The sequence below is a fragment of the Gopherus flavomarginatus genome, chromosome 3, assembly GCF_025201925.1.
Source record: "Gopherus flavomarginatus isolate rGopFla2 chromosome 3, rGopFla2.mat.asm, whole genome shotgun sequence".
In the NCBI taxonomy this organism is placed as follows: Eukaryota; Metazoa; Chordata; order Testudines; family Testudinidae; genus Gopherus; species Gopherus flavomarginatus.
Genome location: NC_066619.1, coordinates 60,572,258 through 60,593,979, shown reverse-complemented (window position 1 = coordinate 60,593,979; position 21,722 = coordinate 60,572,258). Strand labels below are relative to the sequence as shown.

At 42.0% G+C, this 21,722-nt stretch overlaps 1 protein-coding gene and 1 long non-coding RNA gene across 9 annotated transcripts in view; one reads left to right on the top strand and one right to left on the bottom strand.

The window, feature by feature from the left end:
• FAM172A (family with sequence similarity 172 member A) overlaps nucleotides 1-21,722 on the top strand; it is a 368,850-nt gene that overhangs the window by 125,066 nt on the left and 222,062 nt on the right. The gene's annotated exons all lie outside the window — the stretch shown is intronic.
• Nucleotides 11,302-12,294, bottom strand: LOC127046648 (uncharacterized). The gene is made up of 3 exons (XR_007773145.1): nucleotides 11,869-12,294; nucleotides 11,643-11,755; nucleotides 11,302-11,537 (listed from the first exon to the last, which is right to left on the bottom strand). It is a non-coding gene; the product is annotated as an uncharacterized LOC127046648 (long non-coding RNA).

Genomic DNA, 21,722 nt, shown 5'->3' with positions numbered 1-21,722 from the left:
AGAAATTTTTATTGAATGATATGGTGAGTTTGAATTCCTCTAAAGACTTTTCATGGTTTCACTTTCTTGTATCACATTTTCTGCCAACATTCCTATTCCAGTCTTCGTGAAGTACTAGAAGTTTGATCAAAGAGTCTTTGATTTTGTTTCTTTTTCAGCTTTTGTTTAGTTTAACATCACTATTTACGGTCAGTATTTGCTTCAAAAGGTTATGTTTAAATAGTCTGCATATATTTGTATTGTTATTCCTTTAGTATGACTGATTTTTTTTAGGGTTAGTAAAAAGCCCCATTTAGCTAGTGTCTTAGTGAGAGTAGGTCAGCCCTGAATGTTAAGATTTACAGAGCAGTTATTTGAAATTTATGTAAATAGTAGGACTGGTTGAAATTATTCTTATGAAATTTTGAATGCCCAGAAAACCAAATTATTTTGATTTGAAAATGCTGCCACGGTGCCTCATGGGATTTTTTTTTGGTTGCCTCATCCCAATTCTCCTCTGTGTGCTGGGTTCCCTGTCTAGACTTCATGTCTCATGATGGACTGTCTCCCTTTTCCAAGATGGGATACTGTGGTGCATCATGGGAGTCTGACTAGGGAGCCTGGCCCTTACAGAAGATCCACACTGACTACCATGAGGCATATATGCATAGTAAGAGACCGTCCCTGTCCTGACAAGGCGGACAGAGGATGGAAAGAAGGACATTGAGGTGCAGAGAAATTAAGTAACTAGACGAAGATCATACGGAACTCTGTGCTAGGAATTGAATCCAGATTTCCTGAGTCTTAAGGTATGTCTACACTACGGGATTATTCCAATTTTACATAAACCAGTTTTGTAAAACAGACTGTATAAAGTCAAGTGCACGTGGCCACACTAAGCACATTAATTCGGTGGTGTGGTGTGCGTCCATGGTCAGAGGCTAGTGTCGATTTCTGGAGCGTTGCACTGTGGGTAGCTATCCCGTAGCTATCCCATAGTTCCCGCAGTCTCCCCCGCCCTTTGGAATTCTGGGTTGAGACCCTAGTGCATGATGGTGCAAAAACAGTGCTGCGGGTGATTCTGGGTAAATGTCGTCACTCATTCCTTCCTCCATGAAAGCAACGGCAGACAATCATTTCGCACCCTTTTTCCCTGGATTGCCCTGACAGATGCCATAGCACAGCAACCATGGAGCCTGTTGAGCTTTTTTTTTTACTGTCACCGTATGTCTACTGGATGTTGCTAACAGAGGCGGTACTGCAGCGCTACACAGCAGCATTCATTTGCCTTTGCAAGATAGCAGAGATGGTTATCAGTTGTTCTGTTCCATCTGCCATGCTATTGTAAATTGGCAATGAGATGATGGTTATAAGTTGTTCTGTACTGTCTGCTGCTGTCATGGGTGCCCTTGGCTGAGGTCAGCTGGGGGTGCAAAGACAAAAATGGGAATGACTCCCTGAATCAATCCCTCCTTTATGGTATCTAAAAATAGTCAGTCCTGCCTAGAATATGGTGCAAGTGTGCTGGAGAACCAGTGTACCAGAGAGCACAGCTGCTCCATGTCAGATCCCGCAGAAATGATGAGCTACATGCCATTCTAGGGGGTGCCCCTGCAACAACCCCACCCGTTGCTTCCCCAACCCTCCTGGGCTACCATTGCAGTGTTCCCCCATTTGTGTGATGAAGTAATAAAGAACGCAGGAATAAGAAACACTGACTTGTTAGTGAGATAAAATGAGGGGGAGGCAGCCTCCAGCTGCTATGGTTGTCCCGGCAGGACATTAAACAGTGCGGGGGAGAGGAGCCCAGCATCCCACTGCTATGATAGTCCAGGCAGTACAGAATCTTTTCTTTACATATGAAAGGGAGGGGGCTGATGGAGCTCAGCCCCCAGTTTCTGTGATGAAGACAGTTACCATCCATTCTGTACCATTGACTGGGAATGACCGGGAGTCATTCCCATTTTTACCTAGGCACCCCCAGCCAACCTCACCTGAGGCCAGCCAGGAGCACTCATGGGCTGATGATGATGACAGGTAGCAGTCATATTGTACCATCTGCCACCGGGGAGCAGAAGGGAGAGGATACTGCTGTTCACTGCCGCAGCATCGCGTCTACCAGCAACATGCAGTAGACATACAGTGACACTGAAAAAAGTCGAGAAATGATTTTTTTTCCCTTTTCTTTCACGGGCTGGGGAGGCGGGTAAATTGACGAGCTATACCCTGAACCACCCCGGACAATGTGTTTGACCCTACAGGCACTGGGAGCTCAGCCAAGAATGCAAATACTTTTCGGAGACTGCTGGGGTCTGTGGGATAGCTGGAGTCCTCAGTACCCCCTCCCTCCCTCCATGAGCGTCCATTTGATTCTTTGGCTTTCCGTTACTCTTGTCACGCAGCACTGTGCTATGGACTCTGTATCATAGCCTGGAGATATTTTTCACGTGCTTTGGCATTTCGTCTTCTATAATGGAGCTCTGATAGAACAGATTTGTTTCCCCATACAGTGGTCAAATCCAGTATCTCCCATACGGTCCATGCTGGAGCTCTTTTTGGATTTGGGACTGCATCGCCACCCGTGCTGATCAGAGCTCCACGCTGGCCAAACAGGAAATGAAATTCAAAAGTTTGCGGGGCTTTTCCTGTCTACCTGGCCAGTGCATCTGAGTTCGGATTGCTGTCCAGAGCAGTCACAATGGTGCACTGTGGGATACCGCCCGGAGGCCAATACCATTGATTTGCGGCCACACTAACCCTAATCCGATATGGTAATACCGATTTCAGCGCTACTCCTCTCATTGGGGAGGAGTACAGAAACCGGTTTAAAGAGCCCTTTATATCGATATAAAGGGCCTCGTTGTGTGGACGGGTGCAGCGTTAAATCGGTTTAACACTGCTAATGTCGATTTAAACGCAAGTGTAGACCAGGGCTGATTCCAGTGCCTTAACCTCAATACCATCCTTAATTTAGTTAAATTTAAGTCTTAGGCTAGCAGAGAGAAGTTTGGGATTTTTGAGATGTAACAGTATTGAGGCGCACAATGTTCTTTCTTTTATAGAGAAAAGAATATTAAATGCATCGTATGGCATTTTAAAAGGACTATAAAAACTGATTTTAATTAAAGAAGTCATTGAAGTTTCTAGAGTTTTCTAAGATACTTTTTTGGAGAAAAGAGATCTTCAGTTTCTAGAAGTTGAGGAAAATGATGCAGTTTTTTCCAGCGAAACTTGTGGTACAGAAGATCATGTATCATGAGTGATATTAACTTTACAAAGGGGATAAGAGTGTTTAAATGTAATATCTAGGCTTTTTGAAGTTGTTTAGGATAAGGCTAGGAAACTGCTTTCTATTCTTAAAGGATGACTTTTCTTTTAGTCTTGCTAACCCGTTATCCAAGGGACAGTAAGATGGATCAGATTCTCAAATAGAACTGAAAGTGGAGCAATTTGTTTGCAGATGACTATCTATAATTTCTATAAGATTGGGTACTCTGTAATGATCTGAACATTTGTAATGACCAATTAAATACAATAGTGTACTGTAAGTGAAATAGTAATATTCAAAAGGTATTGGAGACTAAAGATAAAGCTATATTTTTTTTAATACTTGTATATGAACAATATGAATATAGGTTTGCCTTCAGTTTTGAATCCAGCCCTTCTTCATATTTTGACTTCATTCTTTACAGCTGATCTTTTAAGTATTTTTTTCAACTCCACGTTCTTAACTAAAGGATATATATCTTTTTGGAGACTAGCATCATACACTTCAGAGATCTGTTACTACTGTTAAATGGGGTGTCTGCAGTGATATTGCGTATTTAGGGGAACTCCAGTTGAGCTGTAAGGAAATTCATTAATAACAGCTAAAATGTGCCCCGATTGTGCAAAGCATTCTAAATTTGCATTTTCCTTCACTGATATATAGCTGAGTACCATTTGCACCACATAATGAAAAATATGCTAATTTTATGATTCACTTCTGTATTGTACTGTTATTTAGAGTTGGTTAGTTATAGATCCATTTTTGCAATAACTACTTTGCCATGACCCCTCTTTGTGACATGCTTCCCAGCAGATTTGAGATCTCAAAGCTAAATTAATCTTAAATTGAGGAATTCTGAGTAACATTTAAGAAAGTGACAGTACATAATGTAGGTCCTCAGAAAATGTTTTCTGTTTGTAAAGAATGCTCTGTTACTGTAAAAATAATAAATATTTGTCTTGTACATAGTTCATTAGAAAGCAAATTGATCTTATTCAGAAAGGAAAGAATTAAATAGTAATTTTTTTGAGGTTACTGTAATTCTAATAATATGAAGTTTCTTTGTTAGCAAATTGAAAAAAATAGAGCATTTTATTTTGGTCTCTAGCATCTAATTTACTATAGCAGCCTGAAGATGTATTTTATTGCTTCATTTTTTTGAATTATAAAAGTGATTAGCTGCCTACATTATCTTTTGTAGTAAACAAAGTGAACTGTCCTGACCAAAGTTATTTTGTATGGAAGATCCAATATGAATTTCAAAATATTTTTGAGATATTCTTAAGGAAATTCCTAAACTCAGTGGATCAGGAATATTGCCCTATTAGAGTGTCTATTTAAGAATATATATGTATATTTTTTAGTTTGAATGGGTCCTTCCTTTTTTATCAAAAGATCATGCTTTTGAATCCATGACTGATTGTAGGATGTAACATTAATGCTTTGAGATTTAATGTTTACAGTATTGTTGTAGCTGTATCTGTCCCATGATATTATAGAGACAAAGTGCATGAGGTAATGTCTTTTACTGGACCAACTTCCGTTGGTGAAAGATTTTGAGCTTATACAGAGCTCTTCCTCAGATCTGGGAAACTTCCTGTGAGCGTCACAGCTAAATGCAAGATGGAACAGATTCTGCAGTGTTTGGGTTTGTGTGTGTGTTTGGGGGTTACTTGCTGTGTGCTGAGCTTGTGTTTGTCAGTCTGTTTGGTTTGTTTGTTTGAAGGACCGTGTGCTGTAGCTGGCAGTTGGAGGTGGAGCTACTAGGAAGGTTTGAAAGCTAGAAGCCTCTGGTAATTGGCTGAGCCTTAACCAGTGGGCGGGGCATTCACTCAGGCCAGGGCTTTATAAAGCTGCGCACAAGCGACCAGGGAGCTTAGCGAACAGGAGCTGCTAACAGGGAGTTTTGCAAGGGAGTTCTCCAGGTGAAGGAGGAGCACAGACAGCATCTGTGGGGTAAGTGACTGTCTGCAGTGTTTGGGTTTGTGTGTGTGTTTGGGGGTTACTTGCTGTGTGCTGAGCTTGTGTTTGTCAGTCTGTTTGGTTTGTTTGTTTGAAGGACCGTGTGCTGTAGCTGGCAGTTGGAGGTGGAGCTACTAGGAAGGTTTGAAAGCTAGAAGCCTCTGGTAATTGGCTGAGCCTTAACCAGTGGGCGGGGCATTCACTCAGGCCAGGGCTTTATAAAGCTGCGCACAAGCGACCAGGGAGCTTAGCGACCAGGAGCTGCTAACAGGGAGTTTTGCAAGGGAGTTTGGAAGGGGAGTAGGAAGGGAGGGAGGGTCCCTTGTCGGTCTCATCTGTGACCCATTGGTCCCTTGAACCCATAACCTGAGCCACATCGAAAACCTTTCTGTTCACAGCAAAGAGGAGCGGACAGAGAGCTGTAGACAGGAATTTGAGACTTTGACAGAGGGAGGCTTAAAATGGTGAGGAGGACCCGTAACACCTGTGCCAGCACTGCTTCTGTCTCCTCCACCTGCGCCTGTAGCCAGACAGAGCACCAAAGCATGGATGCTTTTACCCAGATTCTGGTGTGGGCTTGCAAAGACTGTAATTTGCAATTTCCACTTACTGATATCCAGGCTGGGGGTGGCATCCAATGTGAAAGGTGCCTACTGGTGGAATCTCTCAGGCAGCAGGTGGGAGAGCTACAGGAGGAGGTGGCCTGGCTGAGGAACATCTATGTCCATGAGCAATTCCTGGACAGTATCCATGTGGAGACAGCTGATGGTGCTGTCCCAGTTGACGGGACTACTGACACTGCAGTGGAAGAGGAGATGCCTCAGGGTGTACCTGACACACCAGTGGAGGAGGAGGCTCAGGGTGGACACGGCCAGCTGGTTACTTCTAGCAGCGGGCAGTGCTCCACCGCTGCTGCGAACCCTCCTGTTGTGGTAAAAGATACAGCAGAGAAGAAATCACCCCCAACAGTTAAGGGGGTGAAGTCTCGTACCCCTAAGGCTGAGAGGTCTGCTGCCACCACTGATAAGAAACGTAGGGTAGTGGTGGTTGGAGACTCTCTGCTGAGGGGGACGGAGACACCCATCTGTCGCCCTGACCGTTCATCCCGGGAGGTATGCTGCCTGCCAGGGGCCCGTATCCGAGACGTTACAGAGGCTTTGTCGAGGATTATCCGGCCTTCTGACTACTATCCCATGCTACTCATCCATGTGGGCACAAATGATACTGCGAGGTGTGATGCTGAGCAGATCAAGAGTGACTACAGGGCTCTGGGAGTACGGGTTAAGGAGTTTGGAGCGCAGGTGGTATTCTCTTCGATTCTTCCTGTTGAAGGTAGGGGTCCGGGCAGAGACAGATGCATTGTGGAGGTGAATGCCTGGCTGCGAAGATGGTGTCGCCAGGAGGGCTTTGGCTTCCTCGACCACGGGATGCTACTTGAGGAAGGACTGCTAGGAACAGATGGCGTTCACCTTTCGAAGAGAGGAAAGGCCTTATTCGCGCACAGACTGGCTAACCTGGTAAGGAGGGCTTTAAACTAGGTTCGACGGGGACAGGTGAGCAAAGCCCACAGGAAAGTGGGGAACAAGACCTGGGAGATGGGTTGGAAGCAGGAGGGAGCACGGGCTATAATGGCAGAGAGGAAGGAGGGTCAGGGCAAAGCTGGGAGGCAAAATCAAACCAGTATCTTAGATGCCTTTATACAAATGCAAGAAGTATGGGTAATAAGCAGGAAGAACTGGAAGTGCTAATAAACAAATACAACTATGACATAATTGGCATTACTGAAACTTGGTGGGATAATACACACGACTGGAATGTTGGTGTGGATGGGTATAGTTTGCTCAGGAAGGATAGACAGGGGAAAAAGGGAGGAGGTGTTGCCTTATATATTAAAAATGTACACACTTGGACTGAGGTGGAGATGGACATAGGAGACGGAAGGGTGGAGAGTCTCTGGGTTAGGCTAAAAGGGGTAAAAAACACAGGTGATGTCGTGCTGGGAGTCTACTACAGGCCACCTAATCAGGCGGAAGAGGTGGATGAGGCTTTTTTCAAACAACTAACAAAATCATCCAAAGCCCAAGATTTGGTGGTGATGGGGGACTTCAACTATCCAGATATATGTTGGGACAATAACACCGCGGGGCACAGACTATCCAATAAGTTCCTGGACTGCATTGCAGACAACTTTTTATTTCAGAAAGTTGAAAAAGCTACTAGGGGGGAAGCTGTTCTAGACTTGATTTTAACAAATAGGGAGGAACTTGTTGAGAATTTGAAAGTAGAAGGAAGCTTGGGTGAAAGTGATCATGAAATCATAGAATTTGCAATTCTAAGGAAGGGTAGAAGGGAGTACAGCAGAATAGAGACAATGGATTTCAGGAAGGCGGATTTTGGTAAGCTCAGAGAGCTGATAGGCAAGGTCCCATGGGAATTAAGACTGAGGGGAAAAACAACTGAGGAAAGTTGGCAGTTTTTCAAAGGGACGCTATTAAGGGCCCAAAAGCAAGTTATTCCAATGGTTAGGAAAGATAGAAAATGTGGCAAAAGACCACCTTGGCTTACCCTTGAGATCTTGCGTGACCTACAAAATAAAAAGGCGTCATATAAAAAATGGAAACTAGGGCAGATCACGAAGGATGAATATAGGCAAATAACACAGGAATGCAGAGGCAAGATTAGAAAAGCAAAAGCACAAAATGAACTCAAACTAGCTATGGGAATAAAGGGAAACAAGAAGACTTTTTATCAATACATTCGAAGCAAGAGGAAGACTAAGGACAGGGTAGGCCCACTGCTCAATGAGGAGGGGGTAACAGTAACGGGAGACTTGGAAATGGCAGAGATGCTTAATGACTTCTTTGTTTCGGTCTTCACTGAGAAGTCTGAAGGAATGTCTAGTATAGTGAATGCTTACGGGAAGAGGGTTGATTTAGAAGAGAAAATAAGCAAAGAGCAAGTAAAAAATCACTTAGAAAAGTTAGATGCCTGCAAGTCACCAGGGCCTGATGAAATGCATCCTAGAATAGTGAAGGAGTTAATAGAAGAGGTATCTGAGCCTCTAGCTATTATCTTTGGGAAATCATGGGAGACGGGGGAGATTCCAGAAGACTGGAAGGGGGCAAATATAGTGCCCATCTATAAAAAGGGAAATAAAAACAACCCAGGAAACTACAGACCAGTTAGTTTAACTTCTGTGCCAGGGAAGATAATGGAGCAGGTAATCAAAGAAATCATCTGCAAACACTTGGAAGGTGGTAAGGTGATAGGGAATAGCCAGCATGGATTTGTAAAGAACAAATCATGTCAAACTAATCTGATAACATTCTTTGATAGGATAACGAGCCTTCTGGATAAGGGAGAAGCGGTGGATGTGATATATCTAGACTTCAGTAAGGCATTTGATACAGTCTCGCATGATATTCTTATAGATAAGCTAGGAAAGTACAATTTAGATGGGGCTACTATAAGGTGGGTGCATAACTGGCTGGATAACCGTACTCAGAGAGTAGTTGTTAATGGCTCCCAATCCTGCTGGAAAGGTATAACAAGTGGGGTTCCGCAGGGTTCTGTTTTGGGACCGGTTCTGTTCAATATCTTCATCAACGATTTAGATGTTGGCATAGAAAGTACGCTTATTAAGTTTGCAGATGATACCAAACTGGGAGGGATTGCAACTGCTTTGGAGGACAGGGTCAAAATTCAAAATGATCTGGACAAGTTGGAGAAATGGTCTGAGGTAAACAGGATGAAGTTCAATAAAGATAAATGCAAAGTGCTCCACTTAGGAAGGAACAATCAGTTTCACACATACAGAATGGGAGGAGACTGTCTAGGAAGGAGTATGGCAGAAAGAGATCTAGGGGTCATAGTGGACCACAAGCTTAATATGAGTCAACAGTGTGATACTGTTGCAAAAAAAGCAAACGTGATTCTGGGATGCATTAACAGGTGTGTTGTAAACAAGACACGAGAAGTCATTCTTCCGCTTTACTCTGCGCTGGTTAGGCCCCAACTGGAGTATTGTGTCCAGTTCTGGGCACCGCATTTCAAGAAAGATGTGGAGAAATTGGAGAGGGTCCAGAGAAGAGCAACAAGAATGATTAAAGGTCTTGAGAACATGACCTATCAAGGAAGGCTGAAGGAATTGGGTTTGTTTAGTTTGGAAAAGAGAAGACTGAGAGGGGACATGATAGCAGTTTTCAGGTATCTAAAAGGGTGTCATCAGGAGGAGGGAGAAAACTTGTTCACCTTAGCCTCCAATGATAGAACAAGAAGCAATGGGCTTAAACTGCAGCAAGGGAGATTTAGGTTGGACATTAGGAAAAAGTTCCTAACTGTCAGGGTAGTTAAACACTGGAATAGATTGCCTAGGGAAGTTGTGGAATCTCCATCTCTGGAGATATTTAAGAGTAGGTTAGATAAATGTCTATCAGGGATGGTCTAGACAGTATTTGGTCCTGCCATGAGGGCAGGGGACTGGACTCGATGACCTCTCGAGGTCCCTTCCAGTCCTAGAGTCTATGAGTCTATGAGTCTATGAGATTGGTCTGCATTGTGCAGGAGGTCAGACTAGATGATCATAATGGTCCCTTCTGACCTTAAAGTCTATGAGATTGTTTAAACTTTAGCATAAGTGGTTAACACATACTTCAAGGAACTATTCAAAGTGAAGTTGCCTGTTAACACCCCTCCAGTCATAGTGAAGAAAGGGAGGGGGGCAGGGGAAAGCAGTTGAGGGGTGGCTGTTTTAATCAGCCATAAATCCAGTGTCCATTCAGTCCATGATTTTTAGTTTCTAGCAAATTTATGAACTTAAGCTCCCAGGCTCTTATTTTGAAAGTGTTGTGCAGGTTTCCTTTGAGGATGAGGACTGATAGGTTAGATATAGAGTGATCACCTTGTGGAAAATGTTCACCCACAGGTGATGTGGTGTTTTGTATCTTTTATTATTTTCCTGTGTGAGTTCATTTGAGAGTGTGGTTCTTGTCCGGTTTCACCCATATAGTTGCTATTGGGGCATTTAGTCCATTGGATGAGGTACATCACATATTGCGATAGGCATGTGTAGGATCCATGGATCTTGAAAGGTGTGTTGTGGGGAGTGTTCATCCTTGTAGCAGAAGATAATATATCTGCAGATTTGCATCTGTTCTGGCAGGAAAGCAGCACCAGACTCAGCCAGAACAGATACAAAACCTGCACAATACTTTCAAAAGATGAGTCTGGGATCTTAAATTCATAACTTTGCTAGACTTTGCATAACTTTGCATTGCGTCATTTGCTGTGAAGCTTTGTCTGCTGAATCAATGAAACCATGCAAACTGCAGTAACATCTTAAGATTAAACATCCTGACCATAAAAATAAAAAGGTGGATTTTTTCAAATGCAGAGAAGAAGCAACAAAGAAATCCAGGCTTGATGCAGATAGTTTCCGACAGTAAATGTGCTCAGCTGTGGAGGCCCCTATGAATTGCCTGTACAAAATGCCACATATGATAGGTGAGGAGCTCGTTCTGCCAGCATGCAAAGATATTGTGTTGCTTATACTTGGCAATGATATTGCCAAAAAGCTGAATATACTTTCTGTGTCAAATAATACTGTGAAACACCGAATATGTGAGAATGTCTGAAGATATCAAAAAACAAGTTTCACATGAAATTACACATTCTGTATTTTGTACGTTCAGCCTGAATGAACGTACAAAATGATGAAACTACTGATGTTACTAACTGTGCACAATTGATAGTGTCCATATGGTATGTCAATGCCGGGGACGTTTAGGATGAGTTCTTATTCTGTGAATCTGAAACAACCACGAAAGCACAGACCATTTTCAATAAGGTGAATTCCTTTTTTGAAAGCAGCGTAATTGAGTGGAAAAATCTTTGTGGTATCTCTACCAATGGTACTCCAGACATGGGTGCATGGTCTGGCTTTCAGCAGAAGGTGAAGTGTGTGTTACCTAATGTGACTTTCACTCGTGGGATCAGGGCCGTCCTTAGGCATAGGCAACATAGGCAGCTGCGTAGGGCACCTGAAAATTTGGGGCACCACTGAGTCTTAGGGTATGTCTACATCTACAATTTTACAGCGCTGGTTGTTACAGCTGTATTAGTACAGCTGTATAGGGCCAGCGCTGCAGAGTGGCCACACTTACAGCAACCAGCGCTGCAAGTGGTGTTAGATGTGGCCACACTGCAGCGCTGTTGGGCGGCTTCAAGGGGGGTTCGGGGAACGCGAGAGCAAACCGGGAAAGGAGACCAGCTTCGCCGCGGTTTGCTCTCGCGTTCCCCGAACCACCCTGCAAACCGCAGGGAAGGAGACCTGCTTGTTCGGGGAATGCGAGAGCAAACCGCGGCGAAGCTGGTCTCCTTTCCCGGTTTGCTCTCGCGTTCCCCGAACCACCCAGCAAACCGCAGGGAAGGAGACCTGCTTGCTCGGGGGTTCGGGGAACGAGAGAGCAAACCGGGAAAGGAGACCAGCTTCGCCGCGGTTTGCTCTCGCGTTCCCCGAACCCCCCTGCAAACCGCAGGGAAGGAGACCTGCTTGCTCGGGGGTTCGGGGAACGCGAGAGCAAACCGGGGAAGGAGACCAGCTTCGCCGCGGTTTGCTCTCGCGTTCCCCGAACCACCCTGCAAACCGTAGGGAAGGAGACCTGCTTGTTCGGGGAACGCGAGAGCAAACCGGGGAAGGAGACCAGCTTCGCCGCGGTTTGCTCTCGCGTTCCCGGAACCACCCAGCAAACCTCAGGGAAGGAGACCTGCTTGCTCGGGGTTCGGGGAACGCGAGAGCAAGCCGGGGAAGGAGACCAGCTTGATTACCAGAGGCTTCCTCAGGTATGCTGGGATACTTGCTTATTCCACGGAGGTCAAGAAGAGCGCTGGTAAGTGTCTATACTTGATTACCAGCGCTGGATCACCAGCGCTGGATCCTCTACACCCGAGACAAAACGGGAGTACGGCCAGCGCTGCAAACAGGGAGTTGCAGCGCTGGTGATGCCCTGCAGATGTGTACACCTCCTAAGTTGCAGCGCTGTAACCCCCTCACCAGCGCTGCAACTTTGTGATGTAGACAAGCCCTTAGTGTCCACCCTCTTGTTTCCTATCCCTGTTCTGACCCTTCCTGCAGGCTCCCACAGATGGCTGCTCTAGCCTGGTGAGTCTTCCTTGGGAGGGAATCTAGTAGTTAAAAGTGAAAAAGCCTCCAGCCTGCCAGACCTATTAGCACAACATTGAAACTGTTAAAGAGACATTCAAGGGGTAATAAAGCCATTTAACAGGCATTTGCCAACCCCAAGGTATATACTGACAGGTTTCAGAGTGGTAGTCCTGTTAGTCTGTATCAGCAAAAACAAGGACGAGTCCTTGTGTCACCTCAAAGACTAACAAATTATTTGGGCATAAGCTTTTGTGGACTAGAACCCATTTCATCAGATGTCCACGAAAGCTTATGCCCAAATAAATTTTTATACTGTCAGTTTCTGACTTTACTGACAAAAACAGTTGTGCATTAATGTAATATTTACACAGAACATGTCAGTCTACAGGACCTTAGTTTAAAATTTGCTTTAAAAATATTTCATTAGTGAGCTGGTGAAGATTATAAAATCACATTTCTAAAAAGCGCTTTCATAGAGTTTTAGATGCACAATCATCTTTAGCCTTAAATGTGTGGATCTTCAGACATAGTTTTTTAAATAAATCCTTCAAAAGACCTCCCTTATCTAAAATACACATTTTAATTACTATAGTTAAAAAAAAAAGTGCTTCCAGGTCTTCTTGTCCTTTCTGTCTTTCCCTTCACCACCACTCCCCACTGAAGAGAGCCCTTAAAGGGACAACAGTCCTTCCCTTCCAGATAGCTGGAGTTCCCTTTCTTTACTTCTGACTATCCGACAAACTAGTTTTAAAAGAACCCTCCCGCAAAATCAGTACCTTAGTAAGACAAAATCCTTGCTATACCTAAAATCTTTGGAAACATATTTTTTTAAAGTTGGTGAAATTTCATAACCATCTCTCTTGTTATGGAGATCACACAAAGTAAATTGCTGTTCCCTTTTTCTAAAAGCAATGTACATTGTTATGAACACACTAAACCTCTCTGATTAATTTAAAAGAATGTCTTTGTTTCAGTGAGTTAAATATGTAGTAATCTGGAATGCTGGCTTAAGATTTGAGTACATTTAAAATATAAATTCAACTTAGAAATACTGATGAAGAAAATGTAAAACAGAGAACTGCATCATGTATTCCATTATATGTAATGTTGTATTCAGCAGGACAGCTGACTCAGCCTTACTATGAAGTTTTTGCAAATAAATCTCTGACAAACTTCAGGGCATATCAAAAAACCTGTGACTGACATTTTTTATTCCCAAATTTTAGTGCTTTTAATTAAGTACTTTCTTCATGTCCATTCTGCATGAGGGAGAGTGCATGGAAGTCTCTGCGGGGAACTGTGACTCTCTGCCACCATGAGGCAGGCTGGGCATCTCATTATCCTTTGCTGTCAAGTCCCTCCTCCCCCTCCCCCACCAGGCTGTGAGCTTGGGCTGCCATCTGGCATAGGGGCACCAGTTTAATAATACTGCGTAGGGCCCCATAAATCCTAAGGACGGCCCTGCGTGGGATCCATCATCAAGTCCTATCTGCAGATGTGCCTTAATACTGTGGTGGCTGTTGTTATATGAGCAGTGAACTACATTAAAGCATATGCTCTGTATAGTCATCCCTTTTGAGAACTCTGCAACAAAATAGATGGTCAGTACAAAGTTCTGCATTTCCACACTCAAGTCCGATGGCTTTCTAGGAGATGCGCATTAAAGCATATTTTTATACTTTGTGAAGAGATGGTGGAATTTTTCTGGCAAAAAGAGAAACAAGAATTTAACAAAATGTTCACTGAGAAGAAATGGCTTCTCTGCTTGACATACCTAGTTGATATTTTTGATAGCCTTAATGACCTCAATCTGTTGCTTCAGGGAAAACATTCAATGTTAATAGACCTGACTAATAAAACCAAAGCCCTTCCAAATGAAGTTGGATCGGAGGTGCAGGAATGTGGACACAGACAGATTTGACATGTTTCCTCATTCAATGAGGAGGAGAAAGTCAACATTGATATTGCTCTCAAGTCAGCTATTGTGAACATCTGAGAGCCCTTCACAAAGAGTTCTTGCACTACCACCCAGCACTATCAGAAGCATTTCATTCCCTGGTGAAGAACCCTTTCAGAATGACAGCTAAGCAGTTACCTACTGAAGATATTTATGCACAGGAACAGTTTGTTGACGTGATCAGTGATGATGAAGTGAAAGCAAAATTCACACAGCTACCTCCACACCAGTTCTGGGGCTCAGCTGCAAGTGACCCACTGGTGTCTGACATGGCCTTGAGAGTTCTTCTGCCATTTCCCACTACCTATGAATGTGAGAATGGATTCTTCAGCCTTCTCACATTTAAGATAAACTCTCAAAACTGGCTTGATGTGAAGGATGACATCAGATGCGCCTTTTCTTAAACAATGCCAAGAATAAAACTTCTTGTGTCAAATAAATAACATCATTCATCTCACTGATCTTTGGCTGCTTCTGGTGATTAATTGCTATCAAGTATTAAAATAAATTTCTACTTAACTTTTCTACTTATAACAATTTGATAAAAATGTGTTTTAGTCTTAATTTAAAAGCAGTAAGAAAAGGTAAATTCATTTTAAGAAATAGGGTTTAAATTTAGCATTTAACATAGCATTAAATATGAAAATGTGTTAATTTCTAAGGGGAGTGGCACTCAGAGGCTTGCTGTGTTAAAGGGGTCACCAATACAAAAAGTTAGAGAACCACTGGATTAATTCCTGGAGACTCCAGGATAATCCTGGAGGGTTGGCAACCCTACTAACAACCCCCTCCTCTAAATCCCCCGCTTCTTTGCTCTTATGATGTTAGCGGCCACTTCACCTTGAATGATCCCCTGAAATATTGTTAACTGTTTATGCTGAACAATGCGTTTCATCTTGTATTTACCTGTGATGCTTAGAGAAGGTTTCCCAGACCTGAAGAAGAGCTCTATGTAAGCTCAAAAGCTTGTTTCTCTCACTAACAGAAGTTGGTCCAATAAAAGATATTCTTCACCTGATTTAAGATTTAATGGTCAGCAATATGTATTGTACTCTTATTTGTATAAATTTGGGAGATTGCCATCATTCTTTCCCATTCCTGGGGTCTGGTTCTTGCAAACCTTTGATGCAGCAACTCCATATTGGCTCATAAATCTGAGGGAGGGGAGTATATGGTGAGTTTTAAGCCAAATTCTTCATAATGGGTTGCTCTTTCCAGCTTGAGCATATTGGCTGTACAGCAAGCATGTCCATAGAGAAAGTAGTTAAGGACATTGAGGTCAATGGTAATTGGGACAAAGTACAACATGGTTTTACTAAAGGTAGATTGTGCCAAACCAACCTGATCTCCTTCTTTGAGAAGGTGACGGACTATTTAGACAAAGGAAATGCAGTAGACCTATTTTACCTCGATTTCAGTAAGGCATTTGACACGGTTCCACATGCGGAATTATTAGTCAAATTGGAAAAGATGGGGATCAGTATGAGAATTGAAAGGTGGATAAGGAACTGGTTAAAGGGGAGACTACAACGGGTTGTACTGAAGAGTGAACTGTCAGGCTGGAAAGAGGTTACTAGTGGAGTTCCTCAAGGATCAGTTCTGGGACCAATCTTATTTAACCTTTTTATTACCGACCTTGGCACAAAAAGCGGGAATATGCTAATAAAGTTTGCGGATGACACAAAGCTAGGGAGTATTGCTAACACGGAGAAGGACCGGGATATCATACAGGAAGATCTGGACGACCTTGTAAGCTGGGAGTAATAGTAATAGGATGAAATTTAATAGTGAAAAGTGCAAGGTCATGCACTTAGGGATTAATAATAAGAACTTTAGATATAGATTGGGGATGCATCAGTTGGAAGCAACAGAGGAGGAGAAGGACCTTGGGGTATTGGTAGATCACAGGATGACTATGAGCCGCCAATGTGATATGGCCGTTAAAAAAGCTAATACGGTTTTAGGATGCATCAGGCGGGGTATTTCCAGCAAGGATAAGGAGATGTTAGTACCATTATATAAGGCGCTGGTGAGACCCCACCTGGAATACTGTGTGCAGTTCTGGTCTCCCATGTTTAAGCAGGATGAATTCAAACTGGAACAGGTTCAGAGACGGGCTACTAGGATGATCCGAGGAATGGAAAACCTGTCATATGAAAGGAGACTCAGAGAGCTTGGCTTGTTTAGTCTAGCCAAAAGAAGGCTGAGGGGGGATATGCTTGCTCTCTATAAATATATCAGAGGGATTAATATTAAGGAGGGAGAGGAATTATTTAAGCTTAGTACCAATGTAGATACAAGAACGAATGGGTATAAACTGGACACTAGGAAGTTTAGACTTGAAATTAGACGAAGGTTTCTAACCATTAGAGGAGTGAAGTTCTGGAACAGCCTTCCAAGGGGAGTAATGGGGGCAAAAGACATATCTGGCTTTAAGATTAAGCTTGATAAGTTTATGGAAGGGATGGTATGATGGGAGAGCCTAATTTTGGCAATTGATCTTTGATTATCACCAGTTAAGTATGCCCAGTGGTTGGTGATGGGATGTTGGATGGGATGGGATCTGAGTTACTGCAGAAAATTCTTTCCTGAGTGCTGGCTGGTGAGTTTTGCCCACGTGCTCAGGGTTTAGCTGATCGCCATATTTGGGGTCGGGAAGGAATTTTCCTCCAGGGCAGCTTGGCAGAGGCCCTGGAGGTTTTTCGCCTTCCCCTGCAGCGTGGGGCATGGGTCACTTGCTGGTGGATTCTCTGCAGCTTGAGGTCTTCAAACCACAATTTGAAGACTTCAAGAACTCAGGCATAGGTTAGGGGTTTGTTTTAGAAGTGGATGGGTAGGGTTCTGTGGCCTGCTTTGTGCAGGGGGTTGGACTAGATGATCACATTGGTCCCTTCTGACCCTAGAATCTATGAATAACCATTCCCTAAGTGGACTGACCTCTTGTCATTCATTTGTCCCTTCCAGAACCCTGTACAATTAGCGCTTTTTATTTGCTGGTAGCTGTTCCTATAGGAACATTGCAAGTCGTCTTTCTTCTGTCTGAACAAATGGGGATTGTTACTTATTGTGCACCATCCCAATTTATTTAAATGCAGATCCCAATGTAAGAATTTCTTCTCTGAGTTGCAAGCTCCCGGAATTGTGCACCTATATGGGCCATGTTTGTCATTGCATGTGCTTCATGAAGGGTACTTGGGATGAAATCTTATAAAGGAGAGAATGTACTAGTAACAACGGGTCTGACTGCTTGTTTCTCTAAAAAGTTCTTAATTTTGTTAGAATTTATTTCTCTATGGTTGTGTCAACTTATTTAGAAAGAAAATAATATTTTCACAATTTTTTTTTCTGTTTATATATTTTAAGCTGAAACTTTGAGAATGTGGCAGATGGGGCGTTGAAGAAATCCAGCATCAGGCTTTTGTGAGAACATTTCTCATTGTGTTCATACTTACTAGCATGTGTTATGCCTTGTGTGTTTGGGATGTAAATAGCTGTTCTGTAACTAAGGACAGTATTCTCAGTTTGCTCTTTGATCCCGGACTGAGAGGTTCCTTAAAAATTCTTCGATGCCAAGACTTACAATACCAGTTTTGACACCATCAGTCTCAGTGCCCTCTCCTTGGTATGAACAGAGGCTACTGATAGTTTTTATTTTGAAGAATGATGCAAGGAAAAATAAATAAAATCCTTAGGGCTAAGAGAATATGCTGAAGAAAATATTGAATCACTCCTGTAATTGAGACATTTTTCACAAATATGCACTTTATTCCTTTCTCCCAGAATTTATGGGACTTGAGGCTCAGTGCAACTAATCCTTTTAGAAATTATCTAGATTGACAGATGTGGTCATACTAACATTGTCCTTTCCTGGATGGCCTTTCCTTGTTTGGTACTCTGTTCCTCCATTTGAAGTACTGTGCTCTAATTGCACAACTCCCACCTAAATATTCAATTCCAGCACCACCTACTTCTGAAGCAGCTCAGGGCTTCCACTACTACAGGTGATTAAACTATTTTAGTCAGTTTTTTTCTGCTCCTTATGATGCCAATATATTCCTTTATTTTATGCATAAATTTGGCCATGGAAATTACACTACCCTTTGTACCGGAAAAGACTCTCAAGCCTTTTACATTCTTGAATAAATTTTATTAGCCCTGTTTTATAGATAGGAAAAAGGGAAACCTTATTGATTAAGTAATTTGTGCAAGGCTGGAAAGATTTTGGAATCAACATTGGATATCAAAGATTAGTACACTGCTCAGATCACTAGACCACATCTGTCCATCTATTCTTGTGTATTCATTTTTATTGATAATCCTTGTTTAATTTTTTTTCAGTTTTATCAGTGATATTGTTTACTACTTGCTTTATCAGAATGAGACCAGAAAAAATCACTGTTGTCCACAGGACTACCTTCATTTTAGTTTTGTCCAGAAGTTGTTTCTAGAATATTTTTTTAATTTTTCACAAATATCTTGATACCTCATATTTATATGGAAATGCAACCTAATATTTCTTTTCCACCTATGAGTTATACAGCCCACATTCTAATCTCCTGCTTTTTCATGCTGTACATCTATAACCATCCAAATAACTTCTTGCCTAATAGACTTTTAGAATTTTTAATTGATCTGTCATGTTCCTATCTTAAAAGTTGTCAGGAAATATAGGCACAAAAATAAAGGTTTTACAGAACTTTAATTACAATGTCAAAAAATCAAGGTGTTCTGTTTCGGATTTTAAAAATTCTCTGTAGACTTTTGACAAGCTCTCCGTATAGTTAGTAGGCTGGGATTCTTAAGGTTTGCCAAGCTCTTCTGGGGAATTCCTGCCCTGATCTTCCCCACTCTCTTTCCTTCAGGGGGTAGGTTGAGTTGTTCTTCTCTGGATCATTTTGTGTTTGAAGGCCTTTCCGATTCCTCTGAATTTTCTGTTGTTACTGAACAGGGATGGTAATTCTTGGTAATTGTGGCCCTTTCCATTGTCTTCCTGACTAACCAATAGAACTGTCAGCCATCAAGACTTAGGTCCCAGCTATGACCTCTCTAACGTTCTCCCTTAGCTGATTGATATTAAGGCAGGTGTTGAGAAGTCTTCACCATTCAGAGATTGATGTGCTTGTTGAGAGTGTCTCATAATATCAATCTTGTTAGCCCAATTGCCATGTATTGGAAAGGGTGGGCATTGAATGCTAGATTTAACATTCTGCCACTACTAGCAAAGTGATACTTCCCCCTCTTTGGAATTGGCAGTTCTCTCCTCAACTTTGTTACCTTAAACGCCTGTAGGGCTGCTGTGGTCCTGCTAAAAAGGCAGCTTTTGGCTGTACAGTGTACAAGTTATTCATGGTACTAGTGAAAAAAAAAATTACACCTGAAAATAGGTGATTATTTTTTGGAAATACTAGTTTTCAGAACAACATTTAGAAAATGAAATGGAAAAATTAAAACAACATAAGTATTTATGCAGTGGTAACGTGTTTTACTGTAAATATACTCTCTAGAAGAATTAACTGCTAAGCCGTACCTCTAAACTAAAGATGCAGTAGAAGGTGTACATTGTTCGACTTCTTATATCTTGATAGTATTTTTTATTGCAACCGATGATGAACTGTGTAAAGCATACTGTAAAGCGGTTTTAAAAATCCTTGTTTTACTTATGGATATATTTCTCACTTTTGCAGTTTTAGCAACTTCCTTTTGAAACTTTTATCTCCCTTTGAGACTTGAGGATCATAATAATGGGAACCTTAACTTCTAAAGATAGGTAGATATATCCTACAGCTCTTCTTCTCTTCCTCCTAGAAAAAGGTAGCTCATGCCAGAATAGAGCATTTAACAAGTATTGAAAAAGAATGGGAGAGGGAAAATCTAATCAAATACTACTACTAAGCAGGAATAATTCTCTTAGTATTCTCTTAACCACTGAGCGCTCAGTGTGGCTTACTTTGACTGTGGGGATGATAGTGATATTTCATCAAAAAGTTAGGTAATTACATATCTGACCTGACAGTGTTCTAAAGTTGCATACTGATGATAATTACATTGTTATTGTAATTTATACTATGTATCTGGAGTTCATCCTACAAAATCAATCATACTGTAGTTTTCCATTTTCATTTTGTAAAACTGTTAACTGTTGTTGCTTGTAAAATGTGATGTTTGTTGGGCAGTTGTAAGCTTCCATATAAAATGAATAGTTTGCAGAAGTGTAACTCTCCTTAATCAATGTAAACTATGTAATGAGCTTTGATTTTTTTTAAGAGTAATTTTATAGAAAATTCATTGTATTAACAATTCAAAAGAAAAACTTGCGGTGGAGCAGGAGAAACAGAATATTTTGGAGAGAAGAATTAAGTAAAATAGCTTAATAGCGTAAAATGAATTTTTACCCTGAACAATACATGTCTATAGCCGGGGCGGCTCCAGGTACCAGCGCACCAAGCGTGTGCCTGTCGCAGCCTGCCTGTTACCGTGGGGGCAGCAGTCAGGCTGCCTTCGGCGGCATGCCTGCGGGAGGTCCGCCGATCCCGCGGTTTTGGCGGCAATTTGGCAGCGGGTGTGCCGAAGGCGCGGGACCGGCGGACCCCCAGCAGGCATGCCACCAAAGGCCGCCTGACTGCTGTGCTGGGGACGGCAAAATACATAGAGCCGCCCATGTCTATAGCACATTATTGAACACTTCTTTATTTAAATTATGTTCATTATGTTTCTTCAAATGCTGAATGGACTATTTTTATATTTTTCACTGATATTTTGTCTGTTGCAAACAGCAAATGCTGGTAATATTATATGCAAACCAAGTTTTACTTCACTATAGCATCTCTACTTTTCTTGGTAAATGAATGGCAAGCTGGCCTTAGTGGGCTAGGCATTAATCCCTCTGAAATCTCCATGAAAACCATGTTATGATAAAAAAAAAAGTATATGTCCTCATTTATTTATGGCGGTGTGTCGGGGGGGGGGGGGAGTGTATGCATGCAAGGAATAACCTTGTACACTGGCCTTCTGATTACCAACTAATTGTCTTTGAGAGTCAGCTCTCAGATAAATAATAGGAAGTTTGAAATGTCTGTTTTGCCATTTAAATGCAAGCCACATTCTGTTGCATAAGGTCCCTATTTTATTATGAAATGATTCAGTGTGAAAAAAATCAGATTATCTATTTATTATTTTAAATTTACACATTTATTATAATGTATAGACAGATAACTAGTATGCCAGTGCTATTGTTCAGGATTTTTAAATGAACTGTATACTTAAATGATGCAATGTAAATATGCTTGTCTTGATAGTTCACATATGAGATAAAATTAATCCTAATCCCAATCAGTTAAAACACTTTTTTAAAATACTTGGTTTATTTAAAGTGCTTTTCTACCCACAGAAAAGCA